Source organism: Vulpes lagopus, chromosome X, assembly GCF_018345385.1.
Source record: "Vulpes lagopus strain Blue_001 chromosome X, ASM1834538v1, whole genome shotgun sequence".
NCBI lineage: Eukaryota > Metazoa > Chordata > Mammalia > Carnivora > Canidae > Vulpes > Vulpes lagopus.
The window spans coordinates 110,060,418-110,082,835 of NC_054848.1; the positions used below are offsets into that span (position 1 = coordinate 110,060,418).

General features: G+C 42.9%; 1 long non-coding RNA gene across 1 annotated transcript in view; it reads left to right on the top strand.

Annotated features, from left to right (window-relative positions):
• LOC121482877 overlaps nt 1-22,418 on the top strand; it is a 309,951-nt gene that overhangs the window by 165,254 nt on the left and 122,279 nt on the right. The window contains exon 6 of the long non-coding RNA XR_005985649.1: nt 3,598-3,703. This is a non-coding gene — a long non-coding RNA (uncharacterized LOC121482877). The remainder of the gene's footprint in view (nt 1-3,597; nt 3,704-22,418) is intronic.

Consider the following 22,418-nt stretch of genomic DNA (forward strand, 5'->3'; position numbering starts at 1 on the left):
GGGGTGGCCGTTTAGGTTCGGGCAAGGTACTAGTTGCTTTATACATTTTTTGGGGGAATCTCTATCTTTTTTAAAAAAATTTTTTATATTGGAGTTCAATTTGCCAACATATAGCATAACACCCAGTGCCCATCCCGCCAAGTGCCCCCCTCAGTGCCCATCGCCCAGTCACCCCAACCCCCTGCCCACCTCCCCTTCCACTACCCCTTGTTCGTTTCCCAGAGTTAGGTGTCTCTCATGTTTTGTCACCCTCACTGATATTTTCATTCATTTTCTCTCCTTTCTCGGGGGGAATCTCTAAAACAGCTCTCCACGTTGGGCATTATTGTCTCCAATTTATAGAAAACTGTTGTTCCAGGGATGTTAGGAGACTTGACCATATTTGTTCAACTGCTGAGAGGCAGAGGGGAGATGTGGGTTTGTTCCTCCAGGGATGCTGCTGAGACCTTTAAAAAAAAACAAACAAAAAAATACACTAGGTTTTACATGGTCAAGAGTTTTGTCTTTCAAGGTAGTCAGCCTGGGGACCTAGATGTACTTTCCAACAACTTGACTATCGTTGTCTTTGGGATGCTACTTGTGAGCTGATTCGTGCATTGTGTAGGGACATCTGCCTCACACCCTCTTATTCACACCGTACTGTTGACCGTCTTGACCTTGCCCAGTTTGATCATGTACTTTTTCATGAAACCTGACTTCCAGTCACTTTTGGCTGTTTTCAAAAATTGCCAACTCCGATGGCAAGGATTGGCCGAAATTGAGGACATTCAGAAGAAAGTGCTTCCAGTTCTAGAGATGGTTCTAACATAAGTATTTGTGCCCAAAATGGCTGTGACACTATGGTTGGCATAAGCGTGTATATTTCCAGCCTTGCTCTGAATGTGTGAGCGCTGATGCGCTTAGGGTGGCACGGAATAGTAAATAGGAGTTTGCCCTTTGGCCCTGTGCTTCCTGAGTTTGAATCCTTTCTCCACCAGGTTATTAGCTGCATACCTTTGGGAAAGTTATTTACGTGCTGTAATATTAGTTTTCTTGCCTGTAAAGTGAGGATAATAATAGTGTCTACCCGAAAAGGCTTGCTGTTTGGATTTAATAGTAATATGTGCCATACCCTAGGTACACAGTAAATGCTCAGTAAATGTTAGTTTCCTATGCTTGCTTCTTCTGCTGAGGTGCTTGGTGAAACAAGGTCTTTCTGTTTATGGTCTGTGACTCATAGAAGGTTAGTGCTGGAAGGGCACTTTAAGATAATCTTACCCAGTAGTTTTTAAACTTCATTGTAACAGCAGCACCTGTAGTTCAAAGGAAAACTCAAATGGAACCGAATAACGACAACAGCCAGAGTGGAGCTCCCAGGTTAAGTGGGTGGGTCAGAGGTGGAAGGGAGCAGAGTCCCAGTATTCCACATTCTGCTTTACCTCTCTCCCTGTTTGAATTGTGTTGGCACCAGTGAATACTACTTCTCTACCCTTCCAACATGATTTTCAAATCTTTTTTTTTTAAGATTTTATTTATTTATTCATGACAGAGACAGAGAGAGAGGCAGAGACACAGGCAGAGGGAGAAGCAGGCCCCATGCAGGGAGCCCGACCTGGGACTCGATCCTGGGTCTCCAGGATCACGCCTGGGCGGAAGGCGGCGCTAAACTGCAGGGCCACCGGGGCTGCCCCCAACATGATTTTCAAGGGAAGTCCTACCCACACTTTAAAGCTCTACTTAAATGCTAAAACCTCCACAATGCCTTGCCAGAAAGAGTCAGCCAGAATAAATCTCTTCTCTTTCAATTCCCCATCAGCAATGTGTCTCTATTTAGCAAAATTTGCCTTTTCTTACTTATTTTTATCAATCTATCTATCTATCTATCTATCATCTACGTATCTATCTATCATCTATCATGTATATAACCCTTAGTAAGTGCCAGGAACCATTCTAAAATTTGTATAAATAAATTCCCTTAATCCTCTGTATATGTATTCTTTACACCAAGTTTTTTAAGGCCAGGCCCCATGTTTTAAGTATCTCTATGTCTCCCACATTGGGGGTTTACATATAGGAAGCCTTCAATTACTACTTATTGGGTTGTTAAATAAATGACCACAGATAAATCCAAATCATATTCATGTCTAAGAAACCAAGGGAAAGATTCCCAATAAAATGTATTCTTTGCTTTTTCAAAGTCATCCTCTTAAAAAGTAACTTGAGACACTTCACAAATCCAGACCTCATTGATTTATGTCATGGCATGATGTGCTTGCCTGATTTCTTAAGCAAATATAGCCATTCTAATCCTCCTTTGGCCCTTTCTCCATCACTTGAAGGAAAAGGAGGCAGAAAAACTATCTTCTACACAGTTAATGCCTGAAAATATGCAAGCAATCTGAAAACCTCTAGACTAGATTCTAAAGCATGCCCACAATAAAAAGCAGAAGTTTGGGTGAATGTTCACAAACATCTGTTTTACAAAGTCAACTGAAGAAACTAGCAATAAGAACTTTATTTAGAATCACAGAAATGCTATAGTTTATAACAGGGAAGAGTGAAGGGGATATAATTGAAGAAGGCTTAGAAAATATATTGGGTCAAATTCAAGTGAGGAAAAAAACCATAGTGAATAGTGGGAAAATGTGAGAAGTTCGGGGCTGTCTTTCTTCTGACATTAATATGTGGGGTTACTTCAGTAGCTAATTACCAAGCAGAGTTAAGATGGAAGTCAGGGTGATCAGATGCCACAGGGCTTACGAAGGAGAAATTTGTTTTTAAATAATATGCAAACATCTTAAATCTTATGTATTTAACTTTATATATTGCCTCAGAGTATATAGGATGTACAGAAAACATTTTGGATTCCAGAAATATAAGGAAACGAGGATGCATAGATTTTTAACTCATACTTTTTGCCTTGCAAAAAGATTTTTGCCTTGGTCAAAGATTGATCATCAGAGATGAGGCTTGTAGGATTTTTTTTTAAATTTAAGGTATAATATCAACATTTAGAGGAGTGAGTCCTGCTGTGTTTGTTTTTACAAGGGTTAGTCCTATTACTTAATAATCATTCAGTATTCAATTCTTTTTTTTTAAAGATTTTATTTATTTATTCATGAGAGACAGAGAGAGAGCGAGAGAGAGGCAGAGACACAGGCAGAGCAAGAAGCAGGCTCCATACAGGGAGCCTGACGTGGGACTTGATCCCGGGTCTCCAGGATCATGACCTGGGCCGAAGGTGGCGCTAAACCACTGAGCCACCCGGGCTGCCCTCAGTATTCAATTCTTAACTGATGATAAAAAAGGAAAAAAGCAGGGCTCTGATGATGGTTGCAATCTCCCATTGTAAGGCCAGTGTAGAAATACTTTCCGTATTGTGGATCTGGGATCAAAACTTAGGCTGGTGCACATTTGATTTTGGCCATCATCAAGCCAGAGCTTGGAGGCTATTCCATCTTGTGAAATGACAAGTCTCGAAGAATCAAAAGATGCCAAATTCTGTGCAAACGGGTTGGTTTGTGCATTTTTAAGGGAGGGGGGCTGACTTGTATAACGCCACCGCAAAGACTTGAAGCTGCTGATTTTGTTTGTTTGTTTGTTTGTTTTTTTTTAAAGCTGCTGATTTTGAATGAGATGACAGCTCGAGAAAGAAGAAACTGTGCTTTGAAGGCAGCAGAAAAGACAAATAAATTGTTTGGTTAATTCTTATTCCTGCTAGCAGGTAATGTAACATTTAGAGGGAAAAAGACAGCAAAACTGTTATCTTTGGGTCAAATTTTTAAAAATATCACCAGTTGATCGTCTTCCTACAAAATCGTCTCAAGTGTTCTAGGTGAAATTCCCCAGTGAAGCCCTTTTGAATTCTGTGAACTCAATAGTATTCCTGCCCCCCCTGAATTTGTTGCAGCAAACATGAGGAGACATTGTAAGGCAGGATGAGGGAAGGCTCTGTGATAGACCGTCTCCTAGACTAAATACAGTTCTATGGGGTTGAGTTCTGCATAATCTGTTAAAGTTATGTTTTACATGCTCTTTAGACACTTTTTTTTGTACCAATAGATCATTTGTGGTTTGTGGCTGTTTCCATAGCAAGTTTGCCATTCTGGCTCTTCTCCAGAAATGTGACCTCTTGATGCACCAGTGGTCCTCATCTGTGTGGCTGCACCTTGGTGTGTCATAATCAGTTGGGAATTGGATTGCAAGTAATATGATCTTACTGATATGTAAGGGTCTGGAGTTGGTGAATGATTGCCCCTTTTAGTGAATTAGACCTAGTCTAAAGTCATCCTTATGAAAATATTGCTGTCATTCACTTGCATTCTGATATGCTTGCCTGGTTGGGAGAGAATGAGGTGGGAATTTGCATAATGTCAGTTAAGCTTCTGGGAGCCAGGTCTGTATGGGAGCGTCTTCCATCCTGTGTCCCAGTGGATCTAAGGCTGAGATTGGCCATGCTCTTCCGTTGTTTCTATGAGAAACTCAGATATGAATTGGAGCTCCCTTCCAGGATCATAACCTCCCCCCAGGCCTGCTTGCTTATCCGCTGTAGTGCCTCAGCAACTCCTAGAGAAATTCAACAAGGGCTTACGCTAACTATGGGCAATTTTAATCCTTCAACTCCATTCAGAGGGATGAATAACTGAGGCCGTTCATTTGTTCAGTCACTCAACAAATACTTACGGAGTCTTTTTTAATGTACCAAAGCACGACTTCATAGGAGAGAATTTGCATCTGGTGACACTTCAAAGATAAATTGGATCTCGTTAGTTTGAGAGGAGGGCATAGCATGAACAAAGACAGTGAGGGGGAAATGGAGTTTTCACAGAAGAACAACAGTCCAGAGTGACTGAAGGCCAGGGAATTTGGAGAGGTATTGGGGTATGTAGCTGGATAGTTTGGAGGGATCCTTCCAGATGGCTCAGGGACCTAATTCAGCCCCCAGTAATTAGAACTCAGAAGTGACTGTATTGCTTCTCTTTGTGATTTCCATTAATCTGTCACAGTATGTACCCAATAAATTCCTGCTAACACAGCTGAATGTGAGTCTTTCTGTCACATGGAAAGATTGTCAGCATCCCTGGTCCAGTTTTGCCCCACAGACCCTGGCTCTTGGGTATGGAGCTATTTTTCCACATTTAAAAAATTGAGATAGAAGTCACACACTTTAAAGCTTACTCACTTAAAGCGTACAATTCAGTGGTTTTCAGTGTACTCTCAAAGTTGTGCAATCTTCAGCACAATCTATTTCCAGAACATTTTCATCAATCCAAAAATAAACCCTGTACTCCTTAGCAGTGACTGCTCAATCCCCCACCCCTTAGGTAACTATGATTCAAGTTTGTTTCTTTAGATTTACCTGAATAAATATTTTAAATGTTTCATATAAATAGAATCATACAATCTGGAGTATTTCTGTCTGACTTCTTTCACTTATAATAATGGTTTCAAGGTTCATCTATGTGATAGCATGCCTCAATACTTCAGTCCTTTTTTGGCAGACTACAATTCCATTGCATGGATATGCTGCATTTTGTTTATCTGTCATTTGATGGACATTTGGGTTGTTTCCACATTTTGGCTGTCATAAATAATGCTGCTATGGACATTTATGGACAGGTTTTTGTGTGGGCGTATGTTGTCATTTGTCTTGAGTATATACCTAGGACCGGAATTGCTGGGTCGTATGGGAACTGTGTTAACTCTATGTTTAACTTTTTGAGGGACTGCCAAACTGTTTCCCAGAGTGACAGCACCATTTCACGGTCCCACCAGAAATGTGTATGACAGTTCCGATTTCTCTGTATCCTTACCAACACGTGTTACTATCTTTTTTATTACAGCCTTCCTAATATGTGTGAAGTAGTATGTCATTGTGATTTTGATTGGAATTTTCCTTTTTTTAAAAAAGTTTTATCGATTGAAGTAATCTCCATACCCAACGTGGGTCTTGAACTCACAACCCCAAGATCAAGAGCATGATTAATGATGTTGAACATCTTCATGTGCTTATTGGCCATTTATTTATCTTCTTTGGGAAAATGTCTAATCAGATTTTTTGTCCACTTTTCAATTGGGCTGTCTTTTTTATTTTTGAGTTACAAGAATGCTTTATATATTTTGGATACTAGACCTTTATCAGATATATGATTTATAAATATTATCTCTCAATCTGTGGCCTGTCTTCACTTTCTTGATGGTATCCTTTGGAGCACAAAACATTTTAATTATGACAAGGTCCAATTTAGCTCTTTTTTTGTTTTGTTACTTGTGAGGATGAGCTGTTTTAAAGGAAAGAGCAGCCCATGGAAATGGCCACTGGCCAACTGGGGTTTGCTAGGGGTTGACATGTGGTTGGAATACCTTTAATCCTATTACTGGATTTAGATAACATTTTAGAATTAGATAATCACTACCTAGTTGTCAACATTTCTGTTGTTAACTTGGTGTATATAGGGGCCTGGACAAGAATGAAAAGACTATCACCTCTGGGTTTCTGTTTTAAATGCCCCCATATTGCAGGACTAGACTAGAAACCTGAGGGTTGGGGAAGAGCAAGGGCATGTTGCTGCACTTAACAGCAGCATTGAACCCAGGGCTGATTTCTAACTTAACTGTTTCAACCTTTGGCCTTGATTTGAATCACATTTGCACTTGAACATAAAGAGGGCCCCCACTTGTAAGATTGTAAGGAACATTTTAAATTATGAAAGTGATTAAAAATTGTACACAGCTTAAAAACTGAAAGAAAGCTGTTGGCAACTCTAGCTTGAGATCTGGTTGTATATAAAACAGCAAAGCAATTCTGAAGTTTTAAAAAGTAGGTTCAGGGGCGCCTGGGTGGCTTAGTTGGTTAAGGGTCCAACTCTTGATTTCGGCTCAGGTCATGATCTCAGGGTCCTGAGATGGAGCCCTGGGTCGGCCTCACACTGGGTGTGGAGACTGCTTGGGATTCTCTATCTCCCTCTCCCTCTGCCCTTCCCCAGTGCTTTCTCTCTCTTAAAAAAAAAAAAAAGCGACTTCATGGTTGGGGAGGTGGGGGGTGAAATAGGTGAAGGGAATTAAGAGTACACTGATGGGGCAGCCCGGGTGGCACAGCGGTTTAGTGCCACCTGCAGCCCAGGGCATGATCCTGGAGACCCTGGATCGAGTCCCACGTCAGGCTCTCTGTATGATGCCTGCTTCTCTCTCTGCCTGTGTCTCTGCCTCTCTTTCTCTCCCTCTCTGTCTCTATGAATAAATAAATAAATAAAATCTTTTAAAAAAAAGAGTACACTGATGATGAGCACTGAGTAATGCATAGACTTGTTGAATTACTAGACTGCATACCTGACACTCATATAACACAGTATGTGAACTATAATGGAATTAAACTTTTTTAAAAAGTGAGTTCATGGTTGTGCTGGGTCGATCTTTGCTGATTTCTGCTCTTGAGGATTTCTCTGCCTCTGAGCACTTTCCTCGGGGAATCTTCAGCTCTCACAGTTGGTAGGAATGAAAGTCATCTAATCCAAACCCCAATCCCTCTTTCAAATCTGTTCTCCAACAATGAGTGGAATGTGGCCGAGGAAATGCCAGTAAGAAGAATGAAGGGATGGGCGGCTTAAAGATGCTATGCCTGCTTCACAGGCTAAAGGAAGGAAGAGAGATGAAGTGGGGAAGAAGGTTGAATGAGAGCAAAATAAATTGGGTTTGTAAAGTCTGAGGAAGAAGCCTAGCCTTTGAGATTTAGTTGTGTCAAAAGATATCATTTTTCCCCAATTCCTGCCAGTTATACCTAATCACTCTCTTCTCTGGGGATCCTGTCCCATTTTATGAATTCTGTTCTAGTGCTGGTCACGATGTAGTCTGTGAATGTATTTGTGTGTCCTTCTAGATCAAGAGCTCCTGGAGAAAAAAGCTATGGCCTCACTTGTCTGCGTAGCCTTTCCAGTGCCTGACCGAGCGACTCAACTGGCAGCATTGTGACATGGTGACAAATAGGAGCTTTAGGGCCTGTCAGGGGGACTCTTGGTTTCAGTAGCTCCAGATTGGAAATCCCTACCTGGCTTTGACTGCCTCTTTGCCTTTAGGCAAGTCATTTAACCTGAGTCAGTGACCTCATATGTAAGATGGGAAGAACAGTAGCTCTTCTCTCTGAGTTTATTTTTTTTAAACCTTTTATTTTTTAAGTAGGCTCCCTGCCCAATGTGGGACTCAAAGTCGTGACCCTGAGATCAAGAATCCCTTGCTCCAGTGACTGAGCCAGCCAGGAACTCATTCTCTCTTTGAGTTTTTTTTTTTTTTTAAGATTTTAATTATTCATTCATGAGAGACACAGAGAGAGGAATTTTAAGGACTATAGCTGAGCAGAGTTCTTGCTGCTTGGCAAATGATTGTTACTGAGACTTGGGTTAGCAGGCCTCCCAGAAATGCTTGCTGGGATATTTGTGTGGGGGCAGGTGGAAGAGCCACGAACTGCTCCAGCTGGCTGCTGGTAGAGCTAGCGCTGTCCTTAGTTCTTGAGCCTCAGAATGGTGACTTTCTGACTCTTGTCAACTGGACTAGCCAGGTTCAGCTAACTTATTAGTACCTAGCTCTGTTGTAATGCAGTCTTGTTTGATTTGGTTTACCTGTCCCGTAATCTGGGGTGACAGATTGGGTTTCACCAGCATTGCACCCCGGCTGCTACCCGAGGATGAGACAGGTGGCATTCATCCTAAGGAGTCAGGACGCAAACCTGTGTTCCTTGTTCCCTTCCAAAGCCTGACTACGGATAACTTTTACCTCTGGGATCCTTCAGTAGGATTTCTCAGACAAAATGGCAAGCTACTTTGTCATTGGTAATCATAATCAAAACTGTGATTGCCATCAGGAATCATTTCCTCAACAACTGGATCTGTGCCTGCGTTCTGCTACCCCTTAAGGGGAGAGGAATGAAAAAAAAGGGGGGAGAGGAATGAGAGAGATACAGTTTTATGCCAGGAGAGCATTTGGTCTGGTATGGGAGACAGTGTGGTGAGTGTTGTGGTGGGGGAAGCACACAGGGTGTCACGGGGGGCACAGAGGAGGGACACCATTCTCATCCTTGGGACTTTTCATAAACTTCCTGAGGAAATGTTTCCTGATCTGAGTCTCAAAACGGAAACCAAGTTATTAGACAAAACCAAAAATGGGAATTCAGCCCAATTAAAAGAAGAGAAGAGTTTGACTACAGTGTAAGATGTAAGGAGGGTAGCAGAATGAGATAATAATAATAATAACAACAGCAATTCTGTTATTATACTCTATTTATATACAATACAGGTATTAACATTAATATAATATATTATTGATTAAATATAATACTAACTTACATATTACTGTTATTATAGCAGGTAAAACCTAGCACTTGCCACGCCTCAGTCACTGTTCACTATTTAATGATTGATAACTCATTTATTTTTATTTTTTTAAAAAGATTTTATTTATTTATTCATGAGAGACACACAGGAAGAGAGGCAGAGACAGAAGCAGGTTCCATGCAGGAAGCCCGATGTGGGACTCAGTGCCCTCAGCCAACCGCTGAGCCACTCAGGCATCCCTGATAACTCATTTAAATGTCCAAGCAAAACAGCTAATAATTTTAATGGCTAAAATTTAATGAGCACACGTTGTACACCAGGCACTAGACTAAATGGTCTTAATGCATGATCTAATTTAATCCTTTTTTTAAAAAAAGATTTTATGTATTTATTCATGAGAGACACAGGGAGAGAGGCAGAGACGCAGGCAGAGGGAGAAGCAGGCTCCATGCAGGGAGCCTGACGTGGGACTCGTTCCCAGGACCCCGGGATCATGCCCTGAGCCGAAGGCAGATGCTCAACCACCGAGCCAGTCAAGCGTCCCTAATCTAATCTTATTTTATTCCTAGTATATAGACTAGGCAACTGAGCTTCAGAGAGATTTAAGTCATGAACCCCAGGCCACATAGATCACAAATATCTGAGCTGGGATTTGAACCCCAAGACTGATTCTTGACCACTAGGTTACAGAGAAGCAGCTGTTCCCTTTCAGTGCCTGTTGGACAGACACCACTATGGTGAAAAATGATCCCACCTTAGGTAAGATTGCCTGGATGCTAATTCAGCCTCTTGGAATTCTTTCCGGAATAAGGCAGGTTACAATAAAATAATGCGCACCCAAATGGATCCTGAAGCCAACACAGAGGTAAAAATTGATTACTTCTAAAGAAGGATCTCTCTGTGCAAGACTTGACAGGGTTCAGAAAACATTATTGGGCAGAATTTCTGCATCCGTGAGAAGATCTGGGGTCCTGGAAGGTCTGTTTTAGAAACACCGTGAAGCCCGTCTAGCCAGAGTAAACAGAGCATCACAAATGGGTTCCAATGCCAATGGCGAGGAGCTTTTTGTGCAAAAGGGCTCAATCTTCCTTCCAGGCCATGGAAAGCCAATTTCCTGTCTGGCAAAGCTTGATCTAGGTTGCATCCAGCTGCACTCCTCTGGGACTTGTGATACCACCTCTGCAACTTTGATTGTGTCTGTGGCTTCAGCTCTGTTTGCTTTTATACCTGAGTTCTGGCCCTGGCTCTCACATCCATTAGCTGTGTGACTGTGGGTGTGTCCCTTAACCTCTGAACTTTCCTCACCCGTCACATGGAGCTATTGGTTCTCACCTCCCTACCTCTCCAGATTGTGGGGGATAAAATGAGGTGATATGTGGGCCGAGGCTTAGAGACTGAAAAACATGAAATGAACATAAGGGGTGATTCTTATTCTCTGTCCATTTGGCTTGTCTCCTGCATTGACATTTTAAAATTCATTACGGACAGGAGTACAACTTTCTCCTGACTTTTGGGAACTTGAGAATAGGAGTCTGTTAGTTTTGTTGAGCATTTGCCTAGAGGCCATCTTTGTGCTTCTGGCAACCTACTTTATTAGCCCTTAGCAGCTGTGTATTTCTTTCATATTATTATGATTTTATTTTGTAGAGTTTCTAGAGAGTGCTTCAACCCCCTGCCCTGCCCCGCCCCTGCTTCCTTTTGAAAATAGTGGCTCTTGGTTGTCCTCTGAGCTCTTGAATAGTAGCAAAAGCCCCAAGCAGGCCTGGGCAGACTCCTTTCACTTGTGTGGGTGAGCACACTAATGGCAGTAATTAATTGCGCGGGGCAGGGCTTTGTAAACTAAGGACAAGTGAGTGAGTCATGGTACACAGGCTGACCCCCTCACCTGGGCAGCCTCTGAGGACACCTGCCTCAGATCATTAAGGCCTCTTGCCCAATTGAGTCTGACCGCCTCTGCTGGTGGGAGTGAACAAAGCCAAGCTTTTACTAGCTGGAGTGCAGAGATGAATAGAATTAGGCTCTTCGGCCAGGCCTGGCCCAGACAGCTGCTCATGCAAAGGGGTTTCAAATGAACGTGTTTCTATTTAGAGCGTATATGTTTTGATTGAATTTGAAGAAAAGCATGAGGTGGCTCCCCCTTTGGAAAACAAACTAATTATGTACTCCCGTGTTGTCTGGTGGTTGGAAGCTGGACATGTCCACAACAGCACTTCATGGAAAGAATTTTCTTCCCTGTTGAACGTGAGACTTGTCTGCAGGACCACAGCTGGTGCTTTTGCAAAATCACATGGCTAGTGGATTAAAAGGACCCTGTAGGGAAACCTTGAGCAGAGTAAATGTTCTTTTTTTTTTTTTTAATTGGGACTACCACTTCATAATTTTTGTGTTCCATTAATTTGAATTGGTACATGTTGGGTTTTCCCTGGAATCTGGATATTGGGTCGGGTCTAGTAAGGTGATTTGTTCTGTGTGCAGTTGAAAGGGTTCCAGGGAGGCAAGAGCTGGTGGACCAAGTGACACCCCAAGGCAGTTATTGGACTGAACCATTTGCATTTCCATTCAGGTCATGCTGTCTCGGCCAAGCTGTTGACTTAGCGCTGTTTTGACTTGGGTGGCTTTGACTCTTCCATTCAGGCTTTAGAAACATCATTGAGTTAACAGGCCACACACCAATTCACCCTTCTCCCTCCCTACTCTTCAATCCCTTTGTGTTAGATAAGGAGGCCTTTCCCTGCTACAAAAAGGTAGCAGGCCTAAGTTTCCATGAGCTCTATGCCCCTTATACCACCCCCAATTTAGTCTTTGTGCAAGGCTGCTTTTGTTTCCCTCCAAGAATTAAAAGTTAATTGATACCTCAAATGGATGTTGGTCACAAAGCATTTCGCCATCCAATGCAGTCCTGCATCCCATTAGATTAACCCTCTTCTTCAGTTCATTGTAAATAAACATCCCACCACAAAAAAAGCTTACCTACCTGAAGAATTGTATTCATTTGGGTTCTGCAGTAGGGCTAAAATTCTATGACAATGTCACTGGGTTAATTAATTTAGATTAATGACTCTTGGAGTCCTGTTTTCCTTTGCCGTCCCTATTTGTCACAGACTGCTGAACAAGTATTTCCAAATGTCTGAATTTATCAGGCTATCCAGAGTTCTTCCAGAGATGGGTAGTCATCTCAGCCCTAGACCTCTAATTGCAATACTGAAAATCCTCCTAAATGAATCAAATGTTGGATCCTGATGTGATGATCCAGTATAGATGGGCTGTACATTCGTATTATTCTGATAGTTTGTTTTCAGAGAAGAGAAATATGTAGGTTCTCTTCCAAACATGGAAGAAAAACATTTTCAGGGGGTCAACTAAAGGTGCAGTAGAATTCACCCAATTAAGTTGAGAAATACAGAAATAAAGGACATAGTTATGTTAGATTTTGCAGTTACTCCAGAATATGCAAGAGTGTACACCAGTGTTCTGACCTGTCCTGGAAGAATCTGGGTTTTAATAAGGTGTTCTGGAATTTTGGGGTTTAGATATGAGGAAGTTATCACTAATGATAAACAAACCTTCCCCATTAGCTAGTTTTTGTTAACTCTTAGCTAAGGCCACACAAATAGAACAATTTTTGCTGCCATTAGAAACATGGGTTTTCTTTTTCTTATAGGCTAAGCTAATCATTAATTCAGTAACATGGTGGAAGGGCTTGGTGGGCATTTAATATACACTTAATCAGGGTTCCTATTTCTATTCCAGATGGTCCCACCTGCCACATAATGTTTCCCACACCTTGTGGCGTATCAAAATGAAACCATGACTTCTCCAAAGAAGTCATACAAATGGCCAAGAAGCACATGAAGAGGTGCTCAATGTCATCAGTCATAAAGAAAATATAAATCAAAACCACGATGAGAGATTATTTCACACCCACAAGAGTAGCGAAAATGAAACAATCAGATATAGCGAGTGTTGGCCAGGACATGGAGAAATTGGAGCTCTCTTACTTTGTTGATGGGAATGTAAAATATGGTGTAGCCATTTGGGAGAACAGTCTGGCAGTTCTTCAAAATGTTAAACATAGGTTACCACATGACCCAGAAGTTCCACTCGTAGGTGGAACCCAAGGGAATGGAAAGCATATGTCTACACAAAAACTTGTATTCAAATGTTTAAAGCAGCATTATTCATGAGAGCCAAAATGTGGGAACAACCCAATTGTCCATTGATGGATGAGTGGATCAACCAAATGTAAAATATCCTTACAGTAGAATATTATTCAGCCCTGCAATGGAATGAAGTGCTGATACGTGGTGTAACATGGGTGAATCTTGAAAACACTGGGCTAAGTTGAAGAAGCCAGACACAAAAGGGCACAGAGAAAAGCAATCTTTTGGGCAGCCTGTGGTTTAGCGCCTGCCTTTGGCTCAGGGTGTGATCCTCGAGTCCTGGGATCTAGTCCCACATCAGGCTCCCTGCATGGAGCCTGCTTCTCCCTCTGCCTGTGTCTCTGTGCCTCTCTCTCTCTGTGTGTGTGTGTGTGTCTCTCATGAATAAATAGATTTTAAAAACAAAAAAAATTATTAAAAAAATAAAAGCAAAAAAAAAATCTTTTGCCTACTACATTCAAGGTATTATGAATAACCAAAAAAGCCAAAAGCAAGACAGTATGATTTTCCTTGCAATGGGTACTCAAGGGCTTAAGGGTGTTTCAGTGACTCAGTACTTTGGTTTATATTTAGATGAAAGTAAATTGGTCCCTATTAGTTTTCTAAGCCATCCCCAAAATTCTAGTTGTATTTTGTATTTTGAAGTTTTCTGGCTCATTGGTTCAAGTGATGGAGTAAAGGCAAGCTGGTGGGTGGAACTTTGTAGCCTTTGTAACAAACATTTCCTCTGAGTTGCAGTCAGGTCTGTCAAAGCTCAACGCTGGTGGTGGGAAACACTTAGACTTGCATACTGAAATGTTTAATCATAGAACAAATATTTCCTTCTGAAAGGAGAATAGCCACCTGCACTTGTATAGCTGATGACTTAAGCCATTTGGAAATATCAGGCCCTCCTTTCCTTTGGTACCAACCTCTCCTTGATCAGAAAAATAACCAATCCTGTCACTGTGGCCCAGAAACTGAAGGGAGCGGTGTGCCCAGCCCACTGATTACTTACCAGTAAAGATAGTGACTCATGTTTTTGAGTTCTTACCATGCAGCACTATACTAAATGATTTGCACCCGTCATTGTTAAATCCTCACACCTCGATCAGATAGATTTTATTATCATCTCTACAGGTGGTGAAGCTGAAGCATGAAAAGATCACACATCTACCAAATTTGAACCTGAGATTTAATGCCATGACTGTGATGCCAGAGTCCTGCCCTTAGCCACAACAGTGTTATCATGCGCCTTAGCTTTTCAGACTTCTCAATTTTTTAAATGCATGGGATTCCTATAGCTCTGTGACTATAGCATTGATGCTCCATTGGGGGTGCTTTTGACCCCAGGGGATATTTGGAAATATCTGGAGACGGTTTGGGTGGTCATGACTGGGGTTTAGGGTGGGAAATGCTACTGGCATTTAGTGGGTAGACATCAGGAGATGTCAAGGGTGCTGCTAAACAGGGCAGTAAGAGGACCATTGGAGAGCCCAGGTGGCTTGGCAGTTTAGCACCGCCTGGGACCCAGGGCGTGATCCTGGAGAGCCGGGATCGAGTCCCACATTGGGCTCCCAGCCTGGAGCCTGCTTCTCTCTGAGCCTGTGTCTCTGCCTCTCTCTCTGTGTCTCTCATGAATAAATAAATAAAATCTTTCTTATAATAAATTTATTTTTTATTGGTGTTCAATTTACCAACATACAGAATAACACCCAGTGCTCATCCTGTCAAGTGCCCCCCTCAGTGCCTGTCACCCAGTCACCCCCACCCCCGCCCTCCTCTCCTTCCACCACCCCTAGATCGTTTCCCAGAGTTAGGAGTCTTTATATTCTGTCTCCCTTTCTGATATTTTCCACACATTTCTTCTCCCTTCCCTTCTATTCCCTTTCACTATTATTTATATTCCCCAAATGAATGAGACCATATAATGTTTGTCCTTCTCTGATTGACTTATTTCACTCAGCATAATACCCTCCAGTTCCATCCACGTTGAAGCAAATGGTGGGTATCTGTCATTTCTAATGGCTGAGTAAAAAATCTTAAAAAAAAAAAAGAGGACCACTAATAGTGTCACGCTGAGCCACTTTGGCACTGCAGACAGAAGGGAAAAATCAGCAAGAGCGATCCTGCCTTCTTTCAGTTTTGACATTTTGTTTATCGTGGATTTTTTGGCATCAATTTTGATCTAAGAATATATTAAAGTAGTATTAATCCTCGTTACTAAAATTTTTGGTGTCCCCTTACATTTTGTGCCCAAGGCAAATGCCTCCCCCTGGCCCTGGCCCTGCGGCTAAACATTCTTCAGTGTATAGGACAGCCCCCAACGCCAAGACTTATCTGGCCCCAAATGTCAGTCTTTTTTTTTTTTTTTAAAGATTTTATTTATTTATGAGAGAGAGAGAGAAAGAGAGAGAGAGAGAGAGGGAGAAAGAGAGGCAGAGACACAGGCAGAGGGGGAAGCAGGCCCCATGCAGGGAGCCGGACATGGGACTCGATCCTGGGTCTCCAGAATCAGGCCCTGGGCCGAAGGCGGCGCTAAACCGCTGAGCCACCAGGGCTGCCCCCCAAATGTCAGTCTTGCTGAGACTGAGAAACATAGACTCGAAGCAGTGGAGGGATTTTCCCCATGGAAAGGCAAAGAGCATAAAGGGAAGCGCAAATACCAAGGTATTACTCCAGCCCCGGGACTGCCGGCCGTTCCTCTCTCACAGGTGTCGTCTGCCTCTGCCGCCCGCCCCGGGCCCCCAGGCTGCCCTGCCCTCCAGCACCCGAGCTGTCATCTCGCTGTGAACTGGGTCATTGAACCGCGCTTGCACACGCTCGCAGAAACCATGCAGCAGGTTGCTCCAACTACACCCGTGTAGACCCGGGTGGTTGCCCCCAGCCACAGAAATAGGTTTCAGATCCTCTGCTGATAAATTTGGGAGCCGTTTCGCTAAAGAGCGTGGCTGATGGCACATTGGGGGCCGCGGGGAGACACGGTCAGTTGTTGCCACTCAGGTGCTCCAGACTGTCTTTCCCGATGTCATGTCCTACTTTGACAGGAGCGCTAACCGGGTTTTATTTTATTTTATTTTTTATTTTTTTTGAGGATTTTATTTATTTATTAGACACAGAGAAAGAGATAGACATACACACACACACACACACACAGAGAGAGAGAGAGAGAGAGAGGCAGAGACACAGGCGGAGGAAGAAGCAGGCCCCATGCAGGAGCCCGACGTGGGACTCGATCCCGTGACTCCAGGATCACGCTCTGAGCTGAAGGCGACGCTAAACCGCCGAGCCACCCAGGGCTCCCCGCTAACCAGGTGTTAAACCACACGGCTGTTCTCGGCAAAAACGCCCTGTCCCTGCTTCTTGCTGCTCTGAGCAGGAAAGGATGCGGCGGGGCTGCGGGGACTTGCTGACCGCCTGAAGTTCAAATCCCTCCTCCTCTGTTTAGTAGATGCACAACCTCGGCCACAGCAGGTAGCCTCTCTCGGCCTCGGTTTTCAGGGCCAGGCAGGATAATATCACGTAGCCGGTGGAGGCATTAGGGGGAGAACGAAATGTGATAGGTTGTGTAACCTAATACTCACTGAAGGTTAGTTCTGTTCCCTCCTGGGAAAAGTGGATCAGGAAAGGTGAATTTTATTCAAAGGAAAGGCTTGGTGGTTCCGATTTTTTAGACATAGAAAAACGTCTTACTTCTTTTGGGAGAAAAATAAACTTGATTTCATCATCTCGAGCTGAAATAACGGTAGAACGTCAGAACCTTGTAAAGTTCTTAGAAGATTTCACCATACAAATCCATCCGAACATCACTTTAAGGCTAGCAAGCTGTTAATTTATTTGTCCACTTTTTCCTGAAGTAGATCTTTACCTTATTCCTAAAGCCATCTGGGCTGGTTTAGCTGGGCCAGAACCCAGAGCTAATGAGGCCGAGGTCAGGGCTGGATCCCCATGGGGAGCAGTTAGCTCTGCTCCGGTCTTTGGCCCGACCCTGGTCCCCTAACCCTACCAGCTGGCTTTCTACCATGTGTTTGCTCCAAGGGGGGTGACAAGAAGAGTGTGGCTGTGGACCCTCACTACCAGCAATATAGCTGAAGGCCTGAGTGTTTGTGTGAAAAGGCTGCATGAGAAAACCGATTCCCCAATTCCACTGGGCCTTGACGACAGATGATCAGCATTGATGGTCATATAAAGGCACCGATCGCAGTACAGTTTATAATTATTTTCTTCCTAATTTATCTCCTTTTCCTGAATGACTGGCCCCATCAGAGAGTAGCAGCCACTTCCTGATGCTCCGACATGGTCCTTGGTCATTTAAGGCTGCATAGCTGATGCCTGCTGTTGTCAGCAATGCTGTGGCAAGAACCTTCTGTGAAGCTTGCAACCAAGGTTAAACATTGGGAAGAGGCTCTTGTTAGTAGCATCCCATTACTGTTGCTATGATACCTTTGGTGCGTTGACTACAAAGCATCAACAAAAAACCTCCTGATCCGAGGTGGAGGCAGTTTTTCATATGGCTTTTGATTTGTCTTCTGTTGCATGTGTGTCTTTTAAAGGGCATTTGCTGACCCATTGCACCCGTATCACAGAACAGCACATGTTTTACCATTTTGGTTGTAAACAGAAAAATTATCCACTCAAATCCCCAGTAAAGAGATGGTTTCTCCCAGGACTTTTTACCTGTCTCATTCATTAGTCTCAAAACAGGAATGAAACCAAATGTAAAATTATATCTCATTTGCACTCTCATCTTCAGTGTTTTACGGGCCTTCTACTCCTTTTGGAAGCATTTCTGGTAGCACCATACGTAAAAACAGAAACTATATTTTGTATGAATACAATTATATACAGTTCAGGTAAAGAAATGTCAGAGGGAAGACTAAGAACATTTTCGGGCATGGCTATTTGTTATGGAAAATTTCCAGCATGTAAAAAAGTAGATTAATAAAATGAACCCTCGGTACCAATCACCCAGTTTTCATGACCATGCTTGTTTCATCTCTCCCCAAATTTACCCCCCTTCCTAATTATTTTGAAGGAAACTTAAGATATCTCATTTCACCCATAACTATTTTTTTTAAAGATTTTATTTATTTATTCATGGGAAACACACAACACACACACACAGAAACAGAGAGAGAGAGAGGCAGAGACACAGGCAGAGGGAGAAGCAGGCTCCATGCAGGGAGCCCGATGTGGGACTCGATCCTGGGACTGCGGGATCACGCCCTGGGCCAAAGGCAGACACTCAACCACTGAGCCACCCAGGTGCCCCTCACCCATACTTACTTTAATAGATAGTGCTGCAACATAAAGATGTCAAGAACATTTTAAATAGATTTGAAAAATGGCAGAAAGTCATGTGATGGGGGAAATATCTTGAGTAATGTTGGCTCTCCTGGTACCACATTTTTTGCATCACAGACTTAAAACCTGAAGAATTGATTAAAGGGAGCAGAAGGGAACAGGATGTTTGGGAGCCCTTAGAGGACTGTCACAACATGAGGCAAAGATATGGATAGCAAGGTGGGTGATCCAGAAGAAGTCTGCCACCAAGCTGTCCTGCAGACTGTGGCTGGGAAGAAGTCAGAAAGAAGAGTTGGGTCAATGATAAGAAGAGCAGCTCATCCAAAGGAGTACAACAAGTGAGGGGTGCCTGGGTGGCTCAGTCGGTTAAATGTCTGCCTTTGGCTCATGTCTTGATCTCAGGGTCCTGGGATCAAGCCCTATGTCAGGCTTCCTGCTCCTCGGGGAGCCCACCTCTCCCTGTCCCTCTGCCTGCTGCTCCCCTTGCTTGTGCTTTCTCCACAAAATCTTTAAATAAATAATAAAATCTTTAAAAAGAAAAGAAGTAAACCAAGTGAGATTTGAATAAAATAAATAAATAAATAAATAAATAAATAAATAAATAAATAAAATCTTTAAAAAGAAATGAAGTAAACCAAGTGAGATTTGAGCAGATTGCTCCTATTTCTTTAAAAGTGCCCCTGAGGTGGTGGAAAGGGAGGTGGGTGGGGGGTGGGGGTGACTGGGTGATGGGCACTGAGGGGGGCACTTGATGGGATGAGCACTGGGTGTTATGTTATATGTTGGCAAATTGAACTCCAATAAAAAAATAATAAAAATAAAAATAAAAAATAAAAGTGACCCTGAAATCATCATAACGGTTGCCAAGATCTCGTGCGCACTTACTGTATGCAATGTACAGTTTGTGGATTATCTCCTGTAATCCTCAAAGTGTCAGCGCTATGTACTGTTCTTGTCCCCATTTTACAGATGAGCAAAGTGAAGCCTAGAGAGGTCTGAGGGCGGGGCTGTGATGCGAATGTAATCAGCCTGACCCCAGTGCCATGTTTGTAACTACCAGTCTACCTTTCAACCAACTTTGAAAGCAGTAGATTAAGGGTTCAGTATAGCTGTTTTAAGACTTCTGTCTTTGACCAGTGAGATTTAGAAAATGGATAGTCTTAAATTCGTGGGCACTGAGCCTTTTGTGAAACTCAGCTAAAGCTCATACCTGGTGATTTGGAGCACATGCCTCCATTCATTCATTTATTCATTCATTCAGCAAACAGTATGTGGGCAAGACACTGTGCTATGCCTGGACCATTCCTGCCCGGGGGGAACCCTTGAGTGTAAACTCTTTGCTTCAGTGTGAGTGTACATCTTTCAAAAGTGAAGAATGCCAAAATTAAAGCTTGAATGCTCAGTCATTTGAACTCTCGGCTGTGAGTAACAGAGACATTCATTCTGTAGTTTAGGCAAAAAGGAATAATTTATATAGACCCTGGGGTTCTCAAGGAACCCAGGGGATAATGCAGTTGGACTTCAAGAATGACCTGGGACCAGACATTGGGTTAGTGGTTGGGACTTTTCTTTCACTCCCTCTTGTCCCTGCCCCTCTCTGCATGTCAACTTGAATCTTTCTTTCTCTGCTCCCCAGGCTGCATGACAGTAGATGGCTATCCCTGGCACCCACATTGGCACTATAGGTCCAGCTACTCAGGTTAAGTCCAAGTTTCTCTTCATCTCAATTGCAAATTCATAGTCGGCTGCCCACAGTTGGGTCAGTCACCTGTGGTCAAGGGATGGGGGGGGGGTCACACTGTACAAACGTGGCTGCTGGTAGCCCCCCTCCCATAACCCCTCCATGAAGAAGGTGGGGTAGTATCCAGGGAAGGAAGGCAGGGGGGAGGCCAGTAAGACAATCCAATAGGCATTCAATGAAGAAAATGGTAACAAATACAATAGAAGCACATTAAAATACATGTATTCGAGTTTCTAATACTTCTTTCTTTTTAAAAAAGATTTATTTATTTATTTATTTATTTATTTATTTATTTATTTGAGGGAGAGAGAGTGGGCCAGGGGACAGAGGGAGAGGGAGAGAGAGAATCTTAAGCAGACTCCCCGCTGAGCACAGAGCCCAATCCCAGGGCTCCATCTCATGACCTTGAGATCATGACCCGAACAGAAACCAAGAGTTGGATGCTTAATCGACTGCACCACCCAGGTGCCCCTCTTATTCTTCTTTCTGAGATGGAAATTAGGAAGCCAACAAATCAAATAATACTCAAATATCTGCCATTTGTCCACAGGCACAATCATGACAATTATTATATAACATGTATCCCACAGTATCAAATGACTTGTCTTGATTCTAGATAGAAACATTTGAAGTCTATCAGTTGGACTACCAAAAGAAAATTCTCACTGAGTACCTCCCATGGCCAGTGGAAACTTCTTCAGTTTTATTTCAGGTACCTAAAAGTTTCTAAATTGGAGAGAGAACTTCGAAACCTTATGCTTACTCAAGTTCTTGAGACTGCAAAAGGAATTTGCTTTTTACTTTCTGTACTTTTGGCAGTTAGGAGAATACAATGAATGCTACATGTCCCTGAGCACTGGTAATTGTGCTTTTAAAAATAATGCTTCCAGTTCCAAATTATACTCAGAATTAATCCCATAATACTCAAAAAAATGCATTGCATTCTTCTAGTGGGTGCCTTTTTGCTTTTAGCATTAGCTAATATGTCATTGTGCCTCACAAATAACGCTGCCTATTGTATACTTGACTTTGCGTGTAACTGTGTGGTTGAAAGTAAGAAAAATCTTTCCTAGGTGGGGTGGTGATTTTCAGCTATTTAATTCAGTTTCACACTCAGTGAAGGAGAATGCTAGCAGTTATAGCAACATTATTATTATTGGAATTGGCCCGACTCATCAATGGCCTCCAATATTTGGCCAGTGGGACCTGGCAACAGTTATGAAGATGCAGGCTACATGGAACTGAACAGCCTGTCTGCGTTTTTCATTCCCTCTTGGGGAAGATGCAGCTTTTGTCAGAAGAGGGGGAGGCTCAACTCCTCAGGAAGGAGCTCTGTGCAAAAAGAAGCTGACTTTCTAGTTTAGACTCATGAAAAGTCATTGAGGGGATGCATGTAAATAAGAATTGCGGGGTCAATCCATCTGTCTTTAAGCCAGAATGATGCTTAACATTCCAGACCATGGCCTTCTGCAAACCACCAGAAGCCTCTTCAAAGGCCACCCCTGCCCTGTTCCCACCCTGCTAGCACAAGGGGGAAAATCCATCTTGAGATCTTTATTTTTTTTTAAGATTTTATTTATTTATTCATGAGAGACACACACACACAGAGAGAGAGAGAGAGAGAGAGAGAGAGAGAGAGGGGCAGAGACATAGTCAGAGAGAGAGAAACAGGCTCCATGCAGGGAGCCTGATGCGGGACTTGATCCGGGACTCCAGGATCACGCCCTGGGCTGAAGGCAGGCACTCAACCGCTGAGCCACCCAGGCGTCCCCAATCTTGAGATCTTTAATAAGAACAATCGATAACCTTCTTATACTGCTTTACCATTTACAGATCACTTCCATGGGCAGCTTCTCATTAGATTAGAACCATCCATTTTACAGAGAAGGCTATTTGGTGTAAGAGAGAATACGCAACCTCTCTGTGGTTCCA